Raw genomic sequence first — 23,101 nt, 5'->3', positions numbered from 1 at the left:
TGCTACATATTAGTGTCATCTGTCATCACTGTCAGGTGTCATCAGTGCCACGTATTAGTGCCATCTGTCATCAGTGCCACGTATTAGTGCCATCTGTCATCAGTGCCATGTATTAGTGCCATCTGTCATCAGTGCCACGTATTAGTGCCATCTGTCATCAGTGCCACGTCAGTGTCACATGTCATTGTCCTGGTGCTCCAGAGCCTTCAAAAGTGTAATAGGTAGTCAACAAGTTAGATGTGTAATTTATGCTCCTAGAACACCTGATGGTGCTCCCTGCAGGTTGGGCCTCTCTGTGTGGCCAGGCTGTGAAAAGGTCCCACACATGTGGTATCGTAATACTCAGGAGGAGTAGTAGAATGTATTTTGGGGTGTCATTTATGTTATACACATGCCATGTGAGAGAAATAACCTATTACAATGACAATTTTGTGGAAAAAAAAATAATTTTGCAAAGAATTGTGGGAAAAAATGACAACATCAAAAACCTCACCATGCATCTTACTAAATACCTTGGATTGTCTACTTTCAAAAAAGGGTCATTTGGGGGGTATTTGTACTTTCCTGGCTTGTTCGGGTCGCAAGAGATGAGATAGGCCATCAGTACATCAGGTGTGATCAATTTTTTATGATTTGCACCATAGCTTGTAGACTCTCTAATTTTCACAAAGACCAAATAATATCCACTAATTTGGGTTATTTTTACCAAAGATATGTAGCAGTATAAATTGTGGCCAAAATGTATGAAAAAAAAAAATAATTTGCAAAATTTTGTCACAGAAATAAAGAAAAATTCATTTTTTTTTCAAAATTTTTGGTCTTTTTTCATTTATAGCACATAAATTAAAAATTTAAAAGTAATTGTCATTCAAAATGTGAGAGCGCTGAAAGCTGAAAATTGGTCTGGGCAGGAGGGGGGTTTAAGTGCCCAGTTGTCAAGTGAGTCTGGCGCACCTTGTCCTTTTCTATTTCTGTTTTATAGAGCTGTGCTTCACTCTCCAGGTTGCAGCCATCAGAGCAATCCTAGCCACCACCGCTTCTCATCATCTTCCTGCGGTGCCTCAGAACGATCGCTTACATCGTGGACCCAGGACGAATACCAGTACAGTAGTATCCCCCACTTACACGCTTATATATTATCTACTTTTGTGAGTAGCCATTTGGCTGTTTTGTCTTGTCCAATTTAACAGAAGTTCTTTAATACTGAGTCTGGCGGACCTTGTCATTTTCTATTTTATAGAGCTGTGCTTCGCTCTCCAGGTTGCAGCCATCAGAGCAATCCTAATGACTGTTCTTATACATAATATTTGGGACTATTTAAGGACTATATAGAATTTTTCCTTGCGCCATCTCTCCTTTTCTCTCTATCTTGAGGTTTTCTGATTGGTTATTGGCAGTTACGTGTAGTGCCTCGTTTTCTGCCGTTGAGAAAACCTGTCTGCATTAGACCGTGGTGTAATGGCGGACAAACGGTATCAGAGTGGCGCGCTTAAAAGAAAACTAAAGGATGAACGACAGCAACGCAAAAAGGAAGTTCTCAGTAAAGTGAAAAGGATTACTGGATTTTTTACACCCATGACACCACAGCCTGATGTGCAAACGGAGAATCCAGAGGACAACAACCGAACCCGCTGGAAGAAACGGTTGGAGACGATGTGAATTCACGAGCAGGGCAGCCCATCAATGAATCATCATCTCTTCAGTCAGAAACAGCGACCGAACAATGTCCAACTACAGATTCTTTATCCACTGATCCTGCTCGCTGGGGTAAAATTGATGAAAGCGTGCATGCTTATTGGGCGCGAAAAGGTCCGGATTCCGTTCAAAATAAGGATGCTAATGTCAAGGCTTCTAAACGCCACTACAAACATCAGAAGAGACTGTTTTCTAAAACTCATTTCAAACGCAAGCATTTGAATGGTGAGTACTTGCCCAGAGAATGGTTGCTCTACTCACCATCCACCGGTTGTGTGTTTTGTTTTGCTTACCGCCTTTTTGGCGATGGTGACGGTCAATCCCTCTTTGAGTCTGGCTATAATGACTGGAAACATGCTACCAGACGCATTGCCGAGCACGAGAATAGTGACAGTCATAGAAAGGCTATGTTTAATTACATCAACAGAGCAGCAGCTGACAGAGTTATAGATTCTCAGCTTAAAAAGCAGTTCGAGTCGCAATGCAATTATTGGAGTGAAGTTTTGCAAAGAGTGGTTGCAGTTGTAAAATTTCTGTCAGAGCGGGGATTGGCTTTCCGAGGCTCCAGTGAAATATTAAGTCGAGCTGACAATGGGAATTACATGGGAATCCTGGAACTGATCAGTGAATTTGACCCATTCTTGAAATCACACATACATATATATGGCAATGCTGGGGTAGGAACTCCCTCATATCTTTCATCAAAAACATGCAACGAATTTATCGAGCTAATGAGCAATAGAGTGCTTTCTGAAATCATTGCTGAAGTGAAAGTGACAAAGTACTTTTCCATTTGCATTGATTCAACTCCCGACATGACGCACATTGATCAGCTTACATTTATCATAAGGTATGTTTCACCAGAGGGCCTTGTAGAAGAGCGATTCTTAAAATTTCTCCCTATATCTAGCCACACAGGGAAGGCACTCTGTGATGCAGTGTTCAAAGCTTTACATGAGATGGACATATATATCAGTAACTGTCGTGGACAGTGCTATGATAATGCCGCAAACATGTCAGGAGTCTACAACGGGCTGCAGGTTCACATCAAAGAAATGAATCCACTAGTAGACTGGGTGCTGTGCGCCGCGCACACGCTTAATCTGGCTGGAGTTAATAGCGTAAACTGCTGTACAGAGACCGCCGATTTTTTTAACTTCATTCAGACTTTGTTCAACTTCTGCTCGAAATCCACAGCTAGATGGAAGGTGGTAACTGCAGGTTTGCAGCCTAATGAAAACCACCGAATTGAGACACTAAAATCTCTCTCTCTGACACCAGGTGGGCTGCGCATGCACAGGCCACCAAGGCACTATGCAGGAATTATGCCAATATTCAAGAGTCCCTGATGAACATTGCAGAAGACAGCAATCAGAACCCGACAACACAAAATGATGCTTGGTCTCTGTATAAAAAAATGAACAGGCTTGAGACTGCTTTTCTTTGCACTATGTGGAATTATGTTCTACAACGCTTTCATGGGACAAGCGTTGCACTTCAAGCTGTGGATCTGGGCCTGTGATTTGCTGTTGATTTGGTGAGGTCACTGCGGGAATATATTGTTGGTTTGAGAGATGAATTTGATGTGTTTGAAGACTGAGCAAAAGCGATGTCTCCCACCGTTTCAGCAACATACAAACAAGACACACAAAGACAAAGAAAACACAAGACTCATGTGGGTGAGTCTGCAACACCTGATGTTCACTTATCAGGAAGAGAACGGTTCTCATCTGGTGTGTTTCTAGTTGTGATGGATAGGCTGCTGGCTGAACTTGATTGCCGTTTTCAGTCCTATAATGACCTCAACAGCACTTTTGGTTTCCTGAACAACATATCTACCCTATCTGCAGAACATCTTCATAAAAAAGCAGCATATCTACAGAAGAAATACAACACTGACCTGGAAAATGAATTTTGTGAAGAAATCATCCAGTTCAAAGAATTCATCTGCCACGATGAGCCATCATCTGCTAGGTAACTTCTTTTGTGCATTAAAAAAAGAAAACTACAGACCATCTTCCCAAACATGGATGTCGCTCTCAGACTTTACCTGATATTACCAGTCACAAATGCAAGTGGGGAGCACAGTTTCTCCAAACTGAAACTAGTAAAAAATAGACTAAGATCCACAATTGTACAGCAGAAATTAAATCATCTCACTCTGATGTCAATTGAGAGTGACCTTCTACGTAAACTGGATTTTAATGATTTGATCAAAGACTTTGCTGCAAAGAAATCCAGAAGATGCCACTTCTAAATAGTACTATGTTAATATCTTTAAAATGAGATGACATGCATGAAGTCATAACCTGATCACCTTTCTCTTTCTTTCTCTACCTTGCCTGTTGTTGTTTTAAATGATCAGCCTCAGGATTCTGTTGTTGATGTAATGCTTTCTTAAGATAGATTTTTTCACTACAACACTCACTTACGTACTACACACACGCATACACAATTTATCCTGCACTTTGTTGAATTAGTTATTTTGCTATATTCTTGCAATTGATTTGTTATGATTACAGCCTTACAAGGTATTTGTTTTTCAATATCTTTTCCAGGTAAATAAGTGTTTTATTCTCATTCTGACCAAGAAATTTGTGCATTGCAATAAACACATGATCACTTTGAACTTTTTTAATCATTATTTATTTATTGGAAAAAAAGTTTTTCAAGCTTCAATCAGTGGTCATATAAATAGATTATTACGTTTTTTGACATGTAACACTGTCTATTGTACCAGTCAACATTTTGTTCTATTTAAAGTAATGTATAGAAGGGTAGGGCCCGAAAATGACTCAAGCCCAGGGACCCCCATCACCCTAAGGCCCCTTTGACACTGGGGCGGTGGGGGCATCGGCGGTAAAACAGCGCTATTTTTAGCGCTGTTTTACCGTCGTTTTTGCGGCTGTATTCGGCCACTAGCAGTGCGGTTTTAACCCCCGCTGGCGGCCGAAAAAAGGTTAAAACCGCTCGTACAGCGCGGCTATAGCCGCGGTATTGCTGCGGTATAGCCGCGCTGTCCCATTGATTTTAATGGGCAGGAGCGGTTTAGGAGCGGTGAACACACCGCTCCTTCACTGCTCCAAAGATGCGGTTCACAGGACTTTTTTTACCGTCCTGCCAGCGCACCCACTTCAGTGAAAGCCCTCGGGCTCTCACACTGAACAAACAGCGGAGGCTGTTTAGGGGCGGTTTGCAGGCGGTATTTTTAGCGCAATAACGCCTGCAAACCGCCCCAGTGTGAAAGGGGCCTAAGTCCTGCCCTGCCTTCCTCAATAATAAAGTAGCTGTGAGGAAGGGGTTGCACCCACAAAACACGTCCCTTGATCCCCCGTGATGGCAGCTAGCACATGATGACATTTAGCAATTTGTGTGCATCTTCAAAATTTGGCTTTTCTAGGGGTGACTTCACCCCATCTGAACGCAATATCAAACACAGTTTTTAAATACTCATGTCTGATATTGCCTTCAAGTTCTACCAAATGTGAACTTTGTAAGTTCAAGATTTGTGTCTTTCTTGTTGGTTTTAAACATGCCTGTTTTATCTTAAATGGACATTTCTACTTTTTCTAATGTGACCCCAAAAATTGTTATACAACAAACATGTTGGTTTGTTTTAAAAACCTTTTCTAAATGCTAGGTGTTATCCTGGATTCTGAACTCTCCTTTCAGCCCCACATCCAATCACTTTCCAAAGCTTGCCGCCTCAACCTCCGCAACATCTCTAAACTACGTCCCTTTCTAACTAATGAAACCACAAAGCTCCTGATTCACTCCCTGGTTATCTCTCGCCTTGACTACTGCAACTCACTCCTCATTGGCTTACCTTTAAAAAGACTATCCTCCCTTCAGTCCATCATGAATGCTGCTGCCAGACTCATCTTAACCTTTTTTACAAACCGCTCAGTGTCTGCTACCCCTCTCTGCCAATCCCTCCATTGGCTACCACTCGTCCAACGAATTAAATTCAAAATACTAACAATAAGTTACAAAGCCATCTACAACTCTGCCCCCAGCTACATCACTAACCTAGTCTCAAAATACCAACCTAATCGCCATCTCCGTTCCTCCCAAGACCTCCTGCTCTCTAGCTCCCTCATCACCTCCTCCCATATCCGCCTCCAGGACTTCTCCCGAGCCTCGCCCATCCTCTGGAATTCCCTACCCCAATCTGTCAGACTGTCTCCAACTTTATCCACTTTTAGGCGATCCCTGAAAACTTTCCTCTTTAGAGAAGCCTATCCTGCCTCCCTCTAACAACTGCACTATTTTCTCCATTAGCTCATCCCCCACAGCTATTACCCTTTTGTATCACTTGACCCTCCCTCCTAGATTGTAAGCTCTAATGAGCAGGGCCCTCTGATTCCTCCTGTATTGAATTGTATTGTACTTGTACTGTCTGCCCTAATGTTGTAAATCGCTGCGTAAACTGTCGGCGCTATATAAATCCTGTATAATAATAAATAATAATAATAATAAATGCACATGTGATTGTGTGGATTATTGTTTCAACGCTCAAAAACTTTGGTTGTGCTCTAATTGGTGTTTTCTGTGACAATGGGGGTTATTTCCTAAGGGAAAATCCACTTTGCACTACAAGTGCAGTTTCAACTGCACTTGTAGTGCAAAGTGTCTTTGCCTTTAGTAAATAACACCCAACAATGCTTTGTAATGTTACACAATCATGCCATTTTCAGGACTCACCACATTTCTGTCAGGGTCAGCTAAAAGAAACACAAGCAGTAAATGTCACCAAAGATTTTAGTAGTTACATTTTTTTTTTTATTTGAAAAAGATTTCAGACATTATCTGGCACATTGATAGCCCCCCTACCCGCAAAGAATTCAAGGTATCTTAGTCGGACATCACAGGCACTCAGGGGGGGCAAGCCAGGACAGCCACTTTCAAGCGCCTTCAGGGTTGGTTCATTTTGAATTCCAGCCTCAGGCCCAACTGAGCCAGCATAGTTGACAGAATGTTGCCATAAAAAGTTGTGTAGAACACAGCACGCCAGGATGATATGATTCAGTTTGTACTCCGCCATGTGTATGGGTGTAAGAAATAGGCGGAACCGGCTGGCCATGATTCCAAACGTGTTCTCCACCACTCTTCTGCCATTGGCCAGACGGTAATTAAAAACCCTCTGGTCCGGGGTGAGGGTCCTCATCGGGAATGGCCGCATAAGATGGTCCCCCAGCGCAAAAGCTTAATCTGCAACAAAGACGAATGGGAGTCCTTCCACATTGTCTTCTGGAGGTGGCAAGGCCAAGCTGCCATTCTGGAGACGCCTGTAGAACTCCGTCTGGGCGATGACTCCACCATCGGACATCCGGCCATTCTTCCCCACGTCCACATACAGGAACTCGTAAGTAGCCGACACCACCGCCAACATCACAATACTATTGAACCCCTTATAGTTGAAATAGTATGACCCCGAGTTGGGTGGTGGGACGATGTGGACGTGTTTCCCATCAATTGCCCCTCCGAAGTTAGGAAAGTCCCACCGCTGGGCAAAGTGGGAGGCCACAGTCTGCCATTCCTGTGGCGTGGAAGGAAACTGTGGAGTCAAACAACAACAAAAAATTAGTCATTTTGCACATAAACAGGGAAAGCAGATTAGACACAAACATTCTTGGCCATCATCAAGATAACATTTATTTGAGGGAGTTTTTAAAGACCAAAGTCTAAGGTACACCTATCAGATCCCCCCCCCCCCCCCCATGGGCCATTTCTAACATTTTTGGGGGGGAGCTCTTGGACAGGTAACCCTCTCCACTTCATTGAGAGATGAATGCCTAAATAATGGGTATTACTTTGGCCAGTCCCTCCTTACTTACACTATTGGCAGCCCACTGGACAGGTAAGAAGTGTCATAATACAGAGATATAAATACACACTGTACACATTTGAGCACATTTGGAAATTCTGCTATTACCTATCAAGATAATAATAGGATACAAAAACTTTAAACATTACCATTTGAAAGTATTCAGGCAGGCCCTTGCACTACATGCTTTGGGGAATTCATCCATACATCTGACCACAAAAGAGATGGGTATAATGTGTATGGGTTTGGCAAAGTCAGCAGATAGATGATTAAGGATAGATAGAGAATTGGTATCAGCTGACTTAGCAGTTGGGGGGAGGGAGGTTTCCAAATGATTTGGGGACCCCAACCAAAAAAAGCCTCTGACACTCTGCCTGAATTTAAAGCACAAATCACATTTAAAAACATTTTAGGGGGTGTTTGGGGTAAAGCACTACTATGGAGCTGATAAAATACATTGTTAAGTGACTACATGAGGTGAATATAGGGCCAAGAGACTATGCTGGGGAGGTAAGTGAATGCAAATATGTATGAAGGACAAAAAAAATAATTACATAAAAATCCAGCATGAATGAGGACAAAGGGGACATTCACAGCATATTACAATCATGGTAATTAGGGAATGAGGAAAGAAATACAATATATTATCAAACATTAAATAAAATAAAATGTGATATTAAAGGATAAAAATCTTACCTTAATATACTCCTTCTGCAGGACCTGGATGATGGCAGAACAGGTCTCTGGGATAATGATCCCCAGAGCCTGGGGGTAGATGCCTGTCAAGAACTTGAGGTCCTGCAGGCTTCTCCCCGTTGCCAAGTACCGCAGGGTGGTGACTAGCCTCTGCTCTAGAGTGATGGCTTGCCTCATGCAGGTATCCTGCCTGCTGATATAGGGGTCAGCAAAGCCAACAAACGGTGAAATACGGGGTCCGTCATTCGGAGAAAGTTCCTGAAATCGTCAGGATTATTCTCACGGATCTCACGGAGCAAAGGCATGTGACAGAACTGGTCACGCTGGCGCAACCTATTCTTGCTCCATGAACTCCTCCCCACCCTGTTCATGGACTGGACTTGTGTCAAGGTAAGGACCCCAACACCAAGCCCCCGCACAGCACGAACTCTACGAGGAGTACGTATACGCAACATGGCTAGAAAGCGGTCGACTGCTCAGAACGAAGTAACAGAACGCACTGAAGAACAGCAAGGCCTGTGAAGAGCGACCTGAAAAACAGTAATGAACGAACAAGAACACAATGACAAGAGTCACGCGTAACTCGCTGCACGCACTGAAGACCAGATACAAACCCACAAGCACAAACTGAACAGCAGAAAACGATCTGAAAACCACGAGTCTGAAAAAGCGTGAATCGTCACTCACCAAACTTTTACTAACACGAGATTTACAAAAGGAGCCCAAAGGGTGCCGCGTTTGGTTCTGAACTGGCCTTTTCCAGTCTCGTCGTACATGGTGTACGTCACCGCGTTCTTGGCGATCGGAAATTCCGACAACTTTGTGCGACCGTGTGTACGCAAAACAAGTTTGAGCCAACATCCGTCGGAAAAAATCCATGGATTTTGTTGTCGGAATGTCAGATCAATGTCCGATTGTGTGTGTGGGGCATTACTGTGTAACTGCCTCCCAGTTCGTTATAAGATATAGATGGCCCTCCATTCCAGAGTTAATGAACCCCACAGGCCCTTTCTGACTCACATTCTGGAACGCAGCACAGATACACCACTTTCTCCAGACTATTCCGAATCCCCAAAATTACACTAGACCTTTGACCACATTTGAGGAGTACTGCTCGGAGACAGAACCGCTACCACAGGTCCTTTCAAAGATGTATGCCCTCCTGAACACACCCCCCCAACAACCATATCTGCCATGCATTACGAAATGGGAAACAGACCTCCACCGCACCTTCACTACAGCCCAAAAACAGAACATGATCAGTTACTCCCTCAAGTCCTCACTATGCACTAAAATACAGGAGACCAATTTTAAGATTCTGACGAGGTGGTACCTGACACCCAGCCACCTGCATATTATTTTTCCTGACACGCCAGAACACTGCTGGCAATGCAGTGAAGACAGAAGAATGATACTGCACTTGTTTTGATCCTGCCTTAAGCTGACAGCTTTCTGGACTGTGGTTCGCACCATCTCCCAAAAATTCACAGACTTTCAGATCCCGAACGACCCGGCATTTTTTCTACTCCACATATCCACTCTCTCTCCAAGAATCTATAAAAAGTCTATACTACGTCACCTGACAAACGCAGCTAAATCCTGCATTCCCTTGTTTTGGAAACATCAGAGTCCGCCGACCACAGCGATATGGCTACGGAAGGTGGAAGATATAAATAAGATGGAGGATTTGATAATGACAGCCCAAGATAGACACGAAACCTACAAGAAAACTTGGACTCTCTGGAACATGTTTATACAGTCCGAGGAAGGTAAGGCCCTCTTTGGGACTTGAACCTCTAAAAATCAAGATAGGACAGAAGTTCTCTACTGACCTGAACCATAGAGCTAAATACACCCAAAAGCCACCCCTTCCACCCCCCCTTCCTCCCCCCCCCTCTTCTTCCCTCTCCCCCTCTCCAGTACTTCTCTTTCTTTCTTTCTTTCTTTCTTTCTTTCTTTCTTTCTTTCTTTCTTTCTTTCTTTCTTTCTTTCTTTCTTTCTTTCTTTCTTCCCTTCGTTTTTGTAGCTACCTCTAACTCATCTATATCTTTCTTTTTATAAAATAATTCTTTGGAGTTTATGGACGTGGGCTACCCGTTATTTTAACACTTCTCTGTAAGTATTTCGCAACACTAGAGCCGTATATCTGTGAGATAACTGTACATGTCACTTGTGGAATCTCCAATATGCGTACTGAATGTTCTGATATACACTACTGCTATTGTGACATGCTGTTAGGAGGCTGCGACCTCCATTGTTAAAGGCTACTACTGTATTTTTTGTGGGCCGTGCCCTTTTTTTGAAAATTCAATAAAACTATATTCGAAAAAAAAAAAAAAAAAGAAATGCATTATAACCGGCATTGCAGTGCTTTAAATTTCCACCACACTTTCAATGGTTTGGCTGGTCTGAGCCAGGAAAGGTTTGAATACATGAGGTTTACATTTTATTTAGACTGTTAATAAATATTCACTGCAGTTTGTCTGCAGGTATACATCACATATTTCTGCAGGTACACATCACATATGTCTGCAGGGACACATCACATATGTCTGCAGGTACACGTCACATATGTCTGCAGGTACACATCACATATGTCTGCAGGTACACATTACATATGTCTGCAGGTACACATCACATATGTCTGCAGGTACACCTCACATATGTCTGCAGGTACACATCACATATGTATGCAGGAACACATCACATATGTCTGCAGGTACAGTTCCTTGAAAAAAGTATTCATACCCCTTGAAATTTTCCATATTTTGTCATTTTACAACCAAAAATGTAAATGTATTTTATTGGGATAGACCAACACAAAGTGGCACATAATTGTGAAGTGGAAGGAAAATGATAAATGATTTTCAAAAATGTTTTCAAATAAATATGTGAAAAGTGTGGCGTGCATTTGTATTCAGCCCCCCTGAGTCAATACTTTGTAGAACCACTTTTTGCTGCAATTAAAGCTGCAAGTCCTTTTATGGATGTCTCTACCAGCTTTGCACATTTAGAGAGTGAAATTTTTGCCCATTCTTCTTGGCAAAATAGCTCAAGCTCTGTCAGATTGGATGGAGAGTGTCTGTGAACAGCAATTTTCAAGTCTTGCCACAGATTCTCAGTTGGATTTAGGTCTGGACTTTGACTGGGCCATTCTAACACATGCATATGCTTTGATCTAATTCATTCCATTGTAGCTCTGGCTGTATGTTTAGGGTCGTTGTCCTGCTGGAAGGTGAACCTCCGCCTCAGTTTCAAGTCTTTTGCAGAGTCTAACAGGTCATCTTCCCATCAACTTTGATCAGCTTCTCTGCCCCTGCTGAAGAAAAGCATCCCCACAACATAATGCTGCCACCACCATGTTTCATGGTGGGGATGGTGTGTTCAGGGTGATGTGCAGTGTTAGTTTTCCGGCACATAACGTTTTGCTTTTAGGCCAAAATGTTCATTTTTGGTCTTGTATGACCAGAGCACCTTCTTCCACATATTTGCTGTGTCCCCCACATGCCTTCTCGCAAACTGGACTTCTTATGGCTTTCTTTCAACAATGGCTTTCTTCTTGCCACTCTTCCATAGAGGCCAGATTTGTGGCATGCAAGACTAACAGTTGTCCTGTGGACAGATTCTCCCACCTGAGCTGTGGACCTCTGCAGCTTCTCTAGAGTTTAGGTGGACGGCCATGTCTTGGTAAGTTTACAGTTGTGCCATACGCTTTCCATTTTCGGATGATGGATTGAACAGTGCTCCGTGAGATGTTCAAAGCTTGGGATATTTTTTTTATAACCTAACCCTGCTTTAAACTTCTCCGCAACTTTATCACTGACCTGTCTGGTGTGTTCCTTGGCCTTCATGATGCTGTTTGTTCACTAAGGTTCTATAACAAACCTCTGAGGGCTTCACAGAACAGCTGAATTTATTTTGAGAATAAATTACACACAGGTGGACACTATTTACTAATTTGGTGACTTCTGAAGGCAATTGGTTCCACTAGATTTTAGTTAGGGGTATCAGAGTAAAGGGGGCTGAATAAAAATGCATGCCACACTTTTCAGGTATTTGTAAAAAAATGTGACAACCATTTATCATTTTCCTTCCACTTCACAATTATGTGCCACTTTGTGTTGGCCTATCACATAAAAATCTCAATAAAATACATTTACGTTTTTGATTGTAACATGACAAAATGTGGACAATTTCAAGGGGTATGAATATTAGTTTTGAAATGTGCAATTTGGTGGTAATGCTTATTGTTTTAGTTTTCCCCACAGCATAGACCGTAATTATGTACATAAATCAGGTTATTTGCTCTATATTTAACGAGCAAAATAGTAAATCCACACTTTTTATAGAAGTGTTTATGTTTGCCAGAATTCAACAAGAGCTCTGCAATGGTTTAAAGTTCACAAACAAGGTTTCCTGAATAAGTGTATTATACCTTTTTCTGTTCCGAGATGGCTGGTGAGCTGTCCAATGTGCTGCAGACATAAAAGGCTGCACTGCTTCTGTAAATTGCTAAGCCATGAGTGTGATGGCCTATTTTAAAGGATTCTGTCATTTGCCTAGTGTATTGGAATGACCTGCTTCACTTGCTCACAAGAATGTTGGTTTTGGTAGCTGATAAGACACTTGTACCATCTCTAAAGCACATGTAGCCACTGGCCGTTTATCTGAGCTGTTTAAAGCATGTTTCTTCTAATGCAAAAACTGTAGGTTTGATCTTTAAGCAAGTCATTTTCTTTAAATATCATTTGACTTCATGCTACAATTGTTGGAAAGACGTTTTTTAAAAGTGTTTTTAGGATTCCAGTTAGAAGGAGAATAATTTGTAAAGATAACCTCGAAACCCTTGTACTATAGGAACCACAACAATGACAAGGGAGCTATGCAGCGAGCAAATAAAATAATTCAACTTCTGTAAATGTGACTCTGTTTTTAGAAAAGTTTGGAGGTTCTGACTGCTGGCCCTCTTTTGAAGTTTGTAAATAAGTATCAAAAAAGGGGCAAAATTCCTTATCGCTATACTGTACAGTGCCTTGCAATAATATACACCCCCCCTTGGCTTTTTACCTATTTTGTTACATTATAGCCTTTAGTGCAATGTTTTTTTAATCTGAATTATATGTGATGGATCAGAACACAATAGTCTAAGTTGGTGAAGTAAAATTAGAAAAATATATACATAAAACTGTTTTCAGAAATATAAAAAACTGATAATTGGCATATGTATTCATCCCCTTTGTTATGAAGCCCATAAAAAGCTCTGGTGCAACCAATTACCTTCAGAAGTCACATAATTAGTGAAATGATGTCCGCCTGTGTGCAATCTAAGTGTCACATAATCTGTCATTACATATACACACCTTCTTGAAAGGCCCCAGAGGCTGCAACACCTAAGCAAGAGGCACCACTAACCGAACACTGCCAACTCTCCAAACAAGTAAGGGACAATGCTGTTGAGAAGTACAAGTCAGGATTAGGTTATAATAAATATCCAAATCTTTGATGATCCCTAGGAGCACCATCAAATCTATAACCAAATGGAAAGAACATGGCACAACAGCAAACCTGTCAAGAGACGGCCGCACACCAAAACTACCCTGGAGGAGCTGCAGAGTTAGACAGCAGAGACTGGAGTATCTGTACATAGGAAGACAATAAGCTGTACGCTCCATAGAGTTGAGCTTTATGGCAAAGTGGCCAGAAGAAAGCCATTACTTTCAGCAAAAAACAAAATGGCACGTTTTGAGTTTGCGAAAAGGCATGTGGGAGACTCCCAAAATGTATGGAGGGAGGTGCTCTGGTCTGATGAGACTAAAATTGAACTTTTTGGCCATCAAAGAAAACACTATGTCTGGCGCAAACCCAACACATCACATCACCCAAAGAACACCATCCCCACAGTGAAACATGGTGGTAGCAGCATCATGCTGTGGGAATGTCCCCTAAACATGTACTATTTATGTCTTCTGAAGGGACACCATACTCATGGCGTCTCTTCAGAGCTCTGTGCCGCGGCCACGACTCATGTGCGCATGCGCGGAAGTGACGTCATCACGACTTGGCCATTCAAACGGCTGGAGCCCGCAAACTCAGAAGGACCCTGTGCATATTACCACATTATGATATTATCTTGCAGGGAGATTTTCATTTTCTTTGAGAAAGTTTACTACCGCTTTAATGCCTTAATTTTTAAAACAGTAAAAAAAAAAAGTATTTTTTTACAATATGTCTGGATCAAGATAAATCATTATCCCCACTGTGTTATTTATTTATTTAGAGTCTTAATTAGATACTATAAACCATTATGAACTTTGTAGCTTGTGCATAAGGAAGAAATAATAGTTGAATCTGCTAAAACTTGAGTTTCAGATTGAAGCTCTCTGCTACTTTCTGTGAGATTCCATGTCAGATAATGGTAATTTAGAGCCTGAGGCACACTGAAAAAAGCAGGATTATTTTTAGAGGAAGCTTGTAGAGGTGTCCGCTACTGCTATATCTGACTGACAGATAGTGCCATAAATACATCACTTCCTTCATTCCTGCTGTCCCTTGAGATGCTATGTGCAGCTTATTGCAGTAATGCTATAAGCTGCTTTTTCTGGCCTTTATACAAATATAAATGGTGGATTTTTGGGGACCATTAACCTCTTCATAGCTAGAAAGCATTGATATCCACTTCTCTCCTATTATTGATTTGTTGTCCATTGCAGCTGCAGTGCTTAAAAATCTTTGCTAGCTGCTGTATAATTAATATCAATAATATTGTAGTCACTGTGTAAGAATGTACTGGCTATAAGGTTTGTTCAGTTGAGTTGTATAGAAGATACGGCTTCCAGTTCTCCCACAAATACACACATACTTGCATACATGTACCCATATACAACCATTTTTTCTTCTGTATGTTGCAACCTCCTAGTTAGGCTGCTAACAAATTAGTTTTTTGGCTTCTTTTGTAACCAGGGGAGCAGTGATGGTTTGGTGTGGTCTGTTCAGGGCTTTATGGGCTGGGAGTTTGATTGCTTCCCCCTTCCTCTAGAAGAAGTTTAGGCCAGCCTGATTACTGAGCAGGGCCTAACCAAGCCCAGGGGAGGTGTGCCCAGAAGGTGTCTGCGATGCTGTTAAATAGCCTGGAGCCCTGAGGAGATTAGTTATAGTCCCCGGCCGTGAACCTGTACACTGTTTCAGACTACCTTTACTTGTACTCAAACCTAGTTCATGGTTCCCAAGCATAAACCTGTAGACTGTTCCAGACTAGCCTTACTTGTGCTTAAAGTGGATGTAAACCCAATTCATGAAATTTGAGCTGGAGTGTTTTCTTATCTCTCTCCAAAGCACTGAGTCCCGTATGTTTAATCTGTTCTGTAGCTCTGTTTCAGCCTGAAGTTTGTGTCGTGGGAGGTTGCTATAAATAGATTAGCAGACAACTATTCACAAAACAGCTCTGCAAATCTTTGCCTATGTGGAGTGGGGCTGTGTTCCTTCCCTACAATCTGCTGTCTTGGCTGTATGCCAATAATTCACTCCTACTGCTGAACAGGAAGAGAAAATCTCTAACGCGACATAAGAATTCTAAAGAATATAGCAAGGCAAAGACAGCAGATATGCATGTAAAACTTATGTAGCGGGGACACATTTTGTATCTAACTTAATGTTATGTTATGTTATATCTTATCCTCTGGCACCATCTAGCGGCCAAAGTGCAAAAGGACTGAATCTTTATTTTCTTTTCACTTTTCACGTTGACCTGGAAGTTTTTGTTTGTTTATATCTGGACATTAACTTGACCTGCCTACAATGCACAGTGACTCCCATGATCCTTGGGGAGCAGAACTGCATTGTGGGAAGCCTATAAAAAGGCTGGGAGTGGCCATCTTAAGTCTCTTGGAGATGCATGGCCAACCTGGGAGGATCTGTGTGAGGTCCCCAGCCCAGTGCGGCCTACCCTGTACGGAGCAGAACAGCAGCCAGCGATCCTGCCTTAGATCACAGCGTGCTGGAACAGCAGTGTGATCGATCCAGAGACCCTTGAAGGAGGTAACCGAGGACTCCCGGTCATCTGTGAGCAGTCTTTGATCTGGCCTTACATCACAGAGTGCTGGAGCAGCAGTGTGATCGATCCAGAGACCCTTGAAGGAGGTAACCGAGGACTCCTGGTCATCTGTGAAGTAGTACAGCGTGGCGGTGTGGCCACAGCAAACAGACTGAGATACTGCGGAGAAAGAACCCAGCACATCAGAGCAGAGTCTCCTGACAGCATTGTCCTTTTTGGGTGAGAGGGCTGAGGCCCACAAGTTTCTTGACGCACTTTCATACATCAGTTTACACAAGATGGAGTTGCTGGGACCCATAGTCCCACAAGCAGATTAAAGAGGAATTAGTACTGAGTCCTTGGCATCAAAGTTAGTTAAAGTGCCACGGCACCAGAGCCTGGCTTTCATTTTTTCAGCATACTTTGATAAGGAATCATTAACCCTTGGATTACAAAATTACCTTGTTTGCTAGCAGAAGAAAAGAAGACAAAGAAGGACTGTTCAGTAACACATAAGGCCTTGGGTTATTTTATTATATCAGGGCGGTGTGATATTACAGGAGGGAGCTCCCTAGTGTTGTATTATACTAAGTCAGGTCAACATTTGATTTAGTATAGCCTTAAGCGCGCAGGAAATAGGACAGTGCTTAGAGTGAGATACACTCACTCTGACGGTATCCTATTTACGTTGTTATACCTCTCATATATTACTTCAGACATTATACACCTGTATTGTAACTTTGTAAAGTTTAGTTGTCCGTCAGACTATGTTGGTCTGACAGTACAACCATTGTAGTTTAACCTTTCTAATACAACTACAGTAAATACGGTTATTATTCAAGTACAACTGTGTGAGTGTTGTTTTCCTCTTCATCACCAGCCAAGAGGAGGGTAAGGTAACTACAGGCAGGTATATAATATTGAGTATTGTGAACTTGCCTTTGTGATTTAGTTCTAACTGCACACTATTAGACCACAGTTGTGTCAGGGGGACTGAGATATTCAAGGGGGTATAAAGCAGAGTACAGGCCCAAAATAAATCAGCAGCTCCTTCGGGGGTCCGTGCTAAATGTGGGGGGTCGTCCGGGATACTGTGACTCTGCAGTTGACCCCCCAGATACCCCAAAAGGCACCAGAATGGACCCCGTCACTGTGGTGCAGTGGTACGAAGCCGAAGGCGTACCCTCAGAAGCGAGCGTGGTAATTGAACTCCCTGGGGAAGGATGGGAGGAGAAACGGGTGAAAGAAGTGGTGCAGGTATTATCCCCAGAGAAGAAGGCCTGGGTGATAGCTGTGAGGCCAGACCCTGGGACCTCCCACACTTATGCCTTATTGGAATGGAGGAAGGAGGTCCCTGATAATTTTCAAGGCACCAGTGTGAGACTGCCTGATAGAACTGAACTCTACCTGACACATCCTGCCAAGCAGGGGGAGACAGAGCTCACTCAGCAAGAGTTCAGTCTCCAGTCTACCCCAAGGGGAAGTGGCAGAGGGTCCCCTCCCAAGAAGAAAAGGGCAGTTATTAAAACAGTTGGAGTTCCTGAGAGGAAGTCAAAGTCAGAGCAACAGTTAGCTCACCTGGAGCAACAATCTCACAATATACAGAAGAAGCTCCAGGGAGCCTCTAGAGAGATTGAGGAGCGGATCAGCGAGCTAAGTGCTATATGCAAGGACTCGAGTGGCAGGCATTCAAAGCCAAGACCTGTTTCAGTCATGCAGAGACTTCCACATGGTATCTTGCCAGAGGTGATGATCAGGAAGGACTTCAGGATTGAGGGTCAGATAGGTGAGAGGGAGCAGAAAGACAAGCTGTCCTACACAAACCTTATGCGTCAGATCGAAGAGGGATCCCACAGAGGGTATCCTGAATCTGAGATCGTGGGAGTTGTAGTGAAAGCCATCATTCCCAACCTAAATCTCAGAGGGATGCTGAAGATGAAGAATGGCCTGACCCTAGTGCAACTAAGAATATTAAAAAGCCACTACAAGGAGGAAAATGCTTCTGAACTGTACCACCAATTGATAAATCTCGCACAAGATAGTAGAGAAACTCCCCAGAATTTCTTGTTCAGAGCTATCGAGTTGAAGGATCGACTGTTGTTTGCCTCAGAAGGAAAAGCCTCGGGTAAACACTTCGGGGTTGAACTGATCCAGAAGAAATTTTTGAGGTCCGTGGCTACAGGACTGAGGAGTGATTACATCAAGTTCCAACTACGGCAGTACTTGGAAGATCCCTTCATTTCAGATGAGGCGCTCATAGAAGGAACTAATGAGGCAGCCAACCTGGAGATGGAAAGGGAAAAGAAGAAGAGTCAAAAGTCTGGATTTATGGTTGAAGTCAGAGTGGCCAGCACAACTGATAGAGATTCAGAGATAGCCGTATTGAGGCTACAGGTGTCTCAGATGACGGAGATGATGAACAAATTGATGGCAGAACTTACTGGGATGTCCGGCCAGAAAGTTACAAATCAAGACGTCTGTCGGAACTGTGGAGGTATAGGTCACTACCAGCGAGTATGTCCTAGTCCACGAGGGGAGACAGAAGACAGGCGTGGACCTCGGGGAAGATTTGGGCCTTCAAGAAGAAATTTCTCTGAATCTGAAAGAGAACAATACAGAACACCTGCAGTTTATGCCGTTTATGCCGTCTCAGTGAGGAGCGCTCATCGGCCTTCAAAACGACGCCAGAAGCAGCATTCTCGATGTCGGAAGCTGAGGGGAGCACGAGTTCCATCACTCGAATCGTCTGCTCCGGATGTTCCCAACAGGCCTTCTGTCCAGTTGGTAGGCCCTTTGCCTGTAGTGCCTGTTCTGGTTGAAGGAATCTATACCAGAGCCATTCTTGATACAGGTGCCCAGGTTACCCTGATGACCAGAGACTTTTACAAGAGGTACTTGTCATACCTCCCCCTGAAGAAGTTGGAAGACTTAAAGGTTGAGGGTATTCGAGCAGAAGATTACCCTTGTGATGGATGTCTGCGGGTCAAGTTGTCGTGTGATCCGTTGAAGGATGGGAAGCCTCAGAATTTTGAGACACTGGCTATTGTCTGTCCTTGGCTGCCAGGGCCCTCAAGAAGTTCGTTGATTGTTGGGACCAACACAGACCTGGTGAAGCAGCTGTTAGCCCCTGTCGTCCCCAGAAGTGACCCTCTACCTCCACTGCCAGAAGAAGGGTTGGAAGTGTCTACCTTTGCCACAGTGGATGAAGAAAAATCCAAAAGTGAAGTGGAAGAAACCTACCTGCAGGAGGCAGAAGTGGTTAAGCGGGAAGAGAAGGCAAGTGAGCCTGCCGTGTCTGAACTAGTGAAAAAGAGGAAACGAAGAGTCATTTCCAAACTCAAGAGACCGACCTATGATGTGTTGGATGAGAGTTCCACAGGAGTTGTTCTCAACTCTCAAGGATTGTCAAGAGAGCTTGACCTTCTCACCACAGACTCACCCCTTGACACACCTGTATCAGACACCGAGGTGTCAGCAGTAGGTACACAGAACAGTTCCCCATCACCTGAAAATTGATGGGAAGCTCCTCTGTCAGTTTTGTTTAACTGTATAGAATCAAAAATGTGTTACAGAAACAAAAATTTTGCATCTCTTTGAGGACCAAAGAGTTCAAGCAGGGGGAGTGTGTAGCGGGGACACATTTTTGATCTAACTTATGTTATGTTATATCTTATCCTCTGGCGCCATCTCGCGGCCAAAGTGCAAAAGGACTGAATCTTTATTTTCTTTTCGCTTTTCAAGTTGACCTGGAAGTTTTTGTTTGTTTATATCTGGACATTAACTTGACCTGCCCACAATGCACAGTGACTCCCATGATCCTTAGGGAGCAGAACTGCATTGTGGGAAGCTTATAAAAAGGCTGGGAGTGGCCATCTTAAGTCTCTTGGAGACGCATGGCCAGCCTGGGAGGATCTATGTGAGGTGCCCAGCCCAGTGTGGCCTACCCTGTACGGAGCAGAACAGCAGCCAGCGATCCCGCCTTAGATCACAGCGTGCTGGAACAGCAGTGTGATCGATCCAGAGACCCTTGAAGGAGGTAACCGAGGACTCCCGGTCGTCTGTGAGCAGTCTTTGATCTGGCCTTACATCACAGAGTGCTGGAGCAGCAGTGTGATCGATCCAGAGACCCTTGAAGGAGGTAACCGAGGACTCCTGGTCATCTGTGAAGTAGTACAGTGTGGCGGTGTGGCCACAGCAAATGGACTGAGATACTGCGGAGGAAGAACCCAGCACATCAGAGCGGAGTCTCCTGACAGCATTGTCCTGGTTGGGTGAGAGGGCTGAGGCCCACAAGTTTCTTGACGCACTTTCATACATCAGTTTACACAAGATGGAGTTGCTGGGACCCATAGTCCCACAAACAGATTAGAGAGGAATTGGTACTGAGTCCTTGGCATCAAAGTTAGTTAAAGTGCCACGGCACCAGAGCCTGGCTTTCATCGTTTCAGCATACTTTGATAAGGAATCATTAACCCTTGGATTACAAAATTACCTGGTTTGCTAGACAAGAAGACACAGAAGGACTGTTCAGTAACACATAAGGCCTTGGGTTATTTTATTATATCAGGGCGGTGTGATATTACAGGAGGGAGCTCCCTAGTGTTGTATTATACTAAGTCAAGTCAACATTTGATTTAGTATAGCCTTAAGCGTGCAGGAAATAGGACAGTGCTTAGAGTGAGATACACTCACTCTGACGGTATCCTATTTACGTTGTTATACCTCTCATATATTACTTCAGACATTATACACCTGTATTGTACCTTTGTAAAGTTTAGTTGTCCGTCAGACTATGTTGGTCTGACAGTACAACCATTGTAGTTTAACCCTTCTAATACAACTACATTATTATTCAAGTACAACTGTGTGAGTGTTGTGTTCCTCTTCATCACCAGCCAAGAGGAGGGTAAGGTAACTACAGACAGGTATATAATATTGAGTATTGTAAACTTGCCTTTGTGATTTAGTTCTAACTGCACACTATTACACCACAGCTGTGTCAGGGGGACTGAGATATTCAAGGGGGTATAAAGCAGAGTACAGGCCCAAAATAAATCAGCAGCTCCTTCGGGGGTCAATGCTACACTTATGTAGGGATGTTTGTTACATCCCTGTGTATCATCTGAGGCTGTTCACTTCACTGGGTATAGGAGAGGATTTACATCCACTTTAAACCTATTTCATGGTCCTCAGCCATGAACCTGTACACTGTCCCAGTATACCTTTATCTGTGCTTAAATCTACTTCATGGTCCCCAGACGTGAATCTATAGACTTTCCCAGTCTACCTTTATTTGTGCTCAAATCTACTTCATGGTCCCCAGCTGTGAATCTATAGACGTTCCCAGTCTACCTGTTATTAGTGCTGCTGTTACTGAGCAAGGAATGTCCTCTGCTAACAATACCTACCGTTTTGGAGTATCCCATACCACCCCAATCCCCCACCTGTTACCAGTTCTACAAGCAAATACAATTTAAAAAAGACATCTCCTAGACTGTCTAATAAGCTAGAGTGTATGGACTGTTGCTGTGTGCCTGGCTGCCTTCTGTGAAAGAACCTGCTAAAACTACAGCGGCTGCTTTAGGGGTAAAAAAAATGTCATCACATTAGAGTGCAGAGTTTCAGGTCCTGGTAAACGTGCAGTTTTGCCTCAGTGTGCAAAATTGTTTACAAGAAATTCCCAATTGCAGCCTGTGGGTCTGTTTTCATCTGGGCATTTTCATCCATTGTACTATTAAACACCTCACAAATAGCATGTATTTTGACAAAAATAGCATCAGTCCTAGAGGTGAATGAAAGTGCACGTAAAGTGTAATTTGCACATAAGTGTACTACTATGTGTTTAACACAGATCATCTCTTCTCTTATTCCTTAATGGTAACTATATAACCATCACCCTACACTGCTGTGTAGTGTTTTTGAAAAATGACATTTTTGCATTCATTGATGGCTATGCTAATACCATTAGTGATAACGTACAACTGTAAAACTTGTTTATATTATAGAATTACCTTTCTGTTTGTCTTGCTTGATCAGAGAGCTGATGTTAGCTTTATGTTTCTGGCCTGTCTTAAAGGGTTTGAAATCTTTATAGGCGTGCGCAGCCCATTGCATTAGAGTGTGCACCCCAAAGGTAAAACACACATGCGTGTATATGTATATATACACACACACACACACACACACTATATTGTCAAAAGTATTGGGACGCTTATGAACTTTAATGGCATCCCAATCTTAGTCCATAGGGTTCAATATTGAGTTGGCCCACCCTTTGCAGCTTTAACAGCTTCAACTCTTCTGGGAAGGCTGTCCACAAGGTTTAGGAGTGTGTCTATGGGAATGTATGACCATTCTTCCAGAAGTGCATTTGTGAGGTCAGGCACTGATGTTGGACGAGAAGGCCTGGCTCGCAGTCTCCGCTCTAATTCATCCCAAAGGCATTCTATCGGGTTCAGGACAGGACCATGTGCAGGCCAGTCAGGTTCCTCCACCCCAAACTCACTCATACATGTCTTTATGGACCTTGCTTTGTGCACTGGTCCAAATCATTTGGTGGAGGGGGGATTATGGTGTGGGGGTGTTTTTCAGGGGTTGGGCTTGGCCCCTTAGTTCCAGCGAAGGGAACTTTTAAGGCCTCAGCATGCCAAGACATTTTGGACAATTTCATGCTCCCAACTTTGTGGGAACAGTTTGGGGATGGCCCCTTCCTGTTTCAACATGACTGCACACCAGTGCACAAACAAGGTCCATAAAGACATGGATGAGCGAGTTTGGGGTGGAGAAAAATTAACTTCAAGTGCAATAATTCACATTATAATAGTAACTAAAACATAAAATTTAGTGTAACAATC

This window comes from Aquarana catesbeiana, linkage group LG02, assembly GCF_042186555.1.
Source record: "Aquarana catesbeiana isolate 2022-GZ linkage group LG02, ASM4218655v1, whole genome shotgun sequence".
Taxonomy (NCBI): Eukaryota; Metazoa; Chordata; class Amphibia; order Anura; family Ranidae; genus Aquarana; species Aquarana catesbeiana.
Note: the sequence above shows the minus strand (reverse complement) of the source record.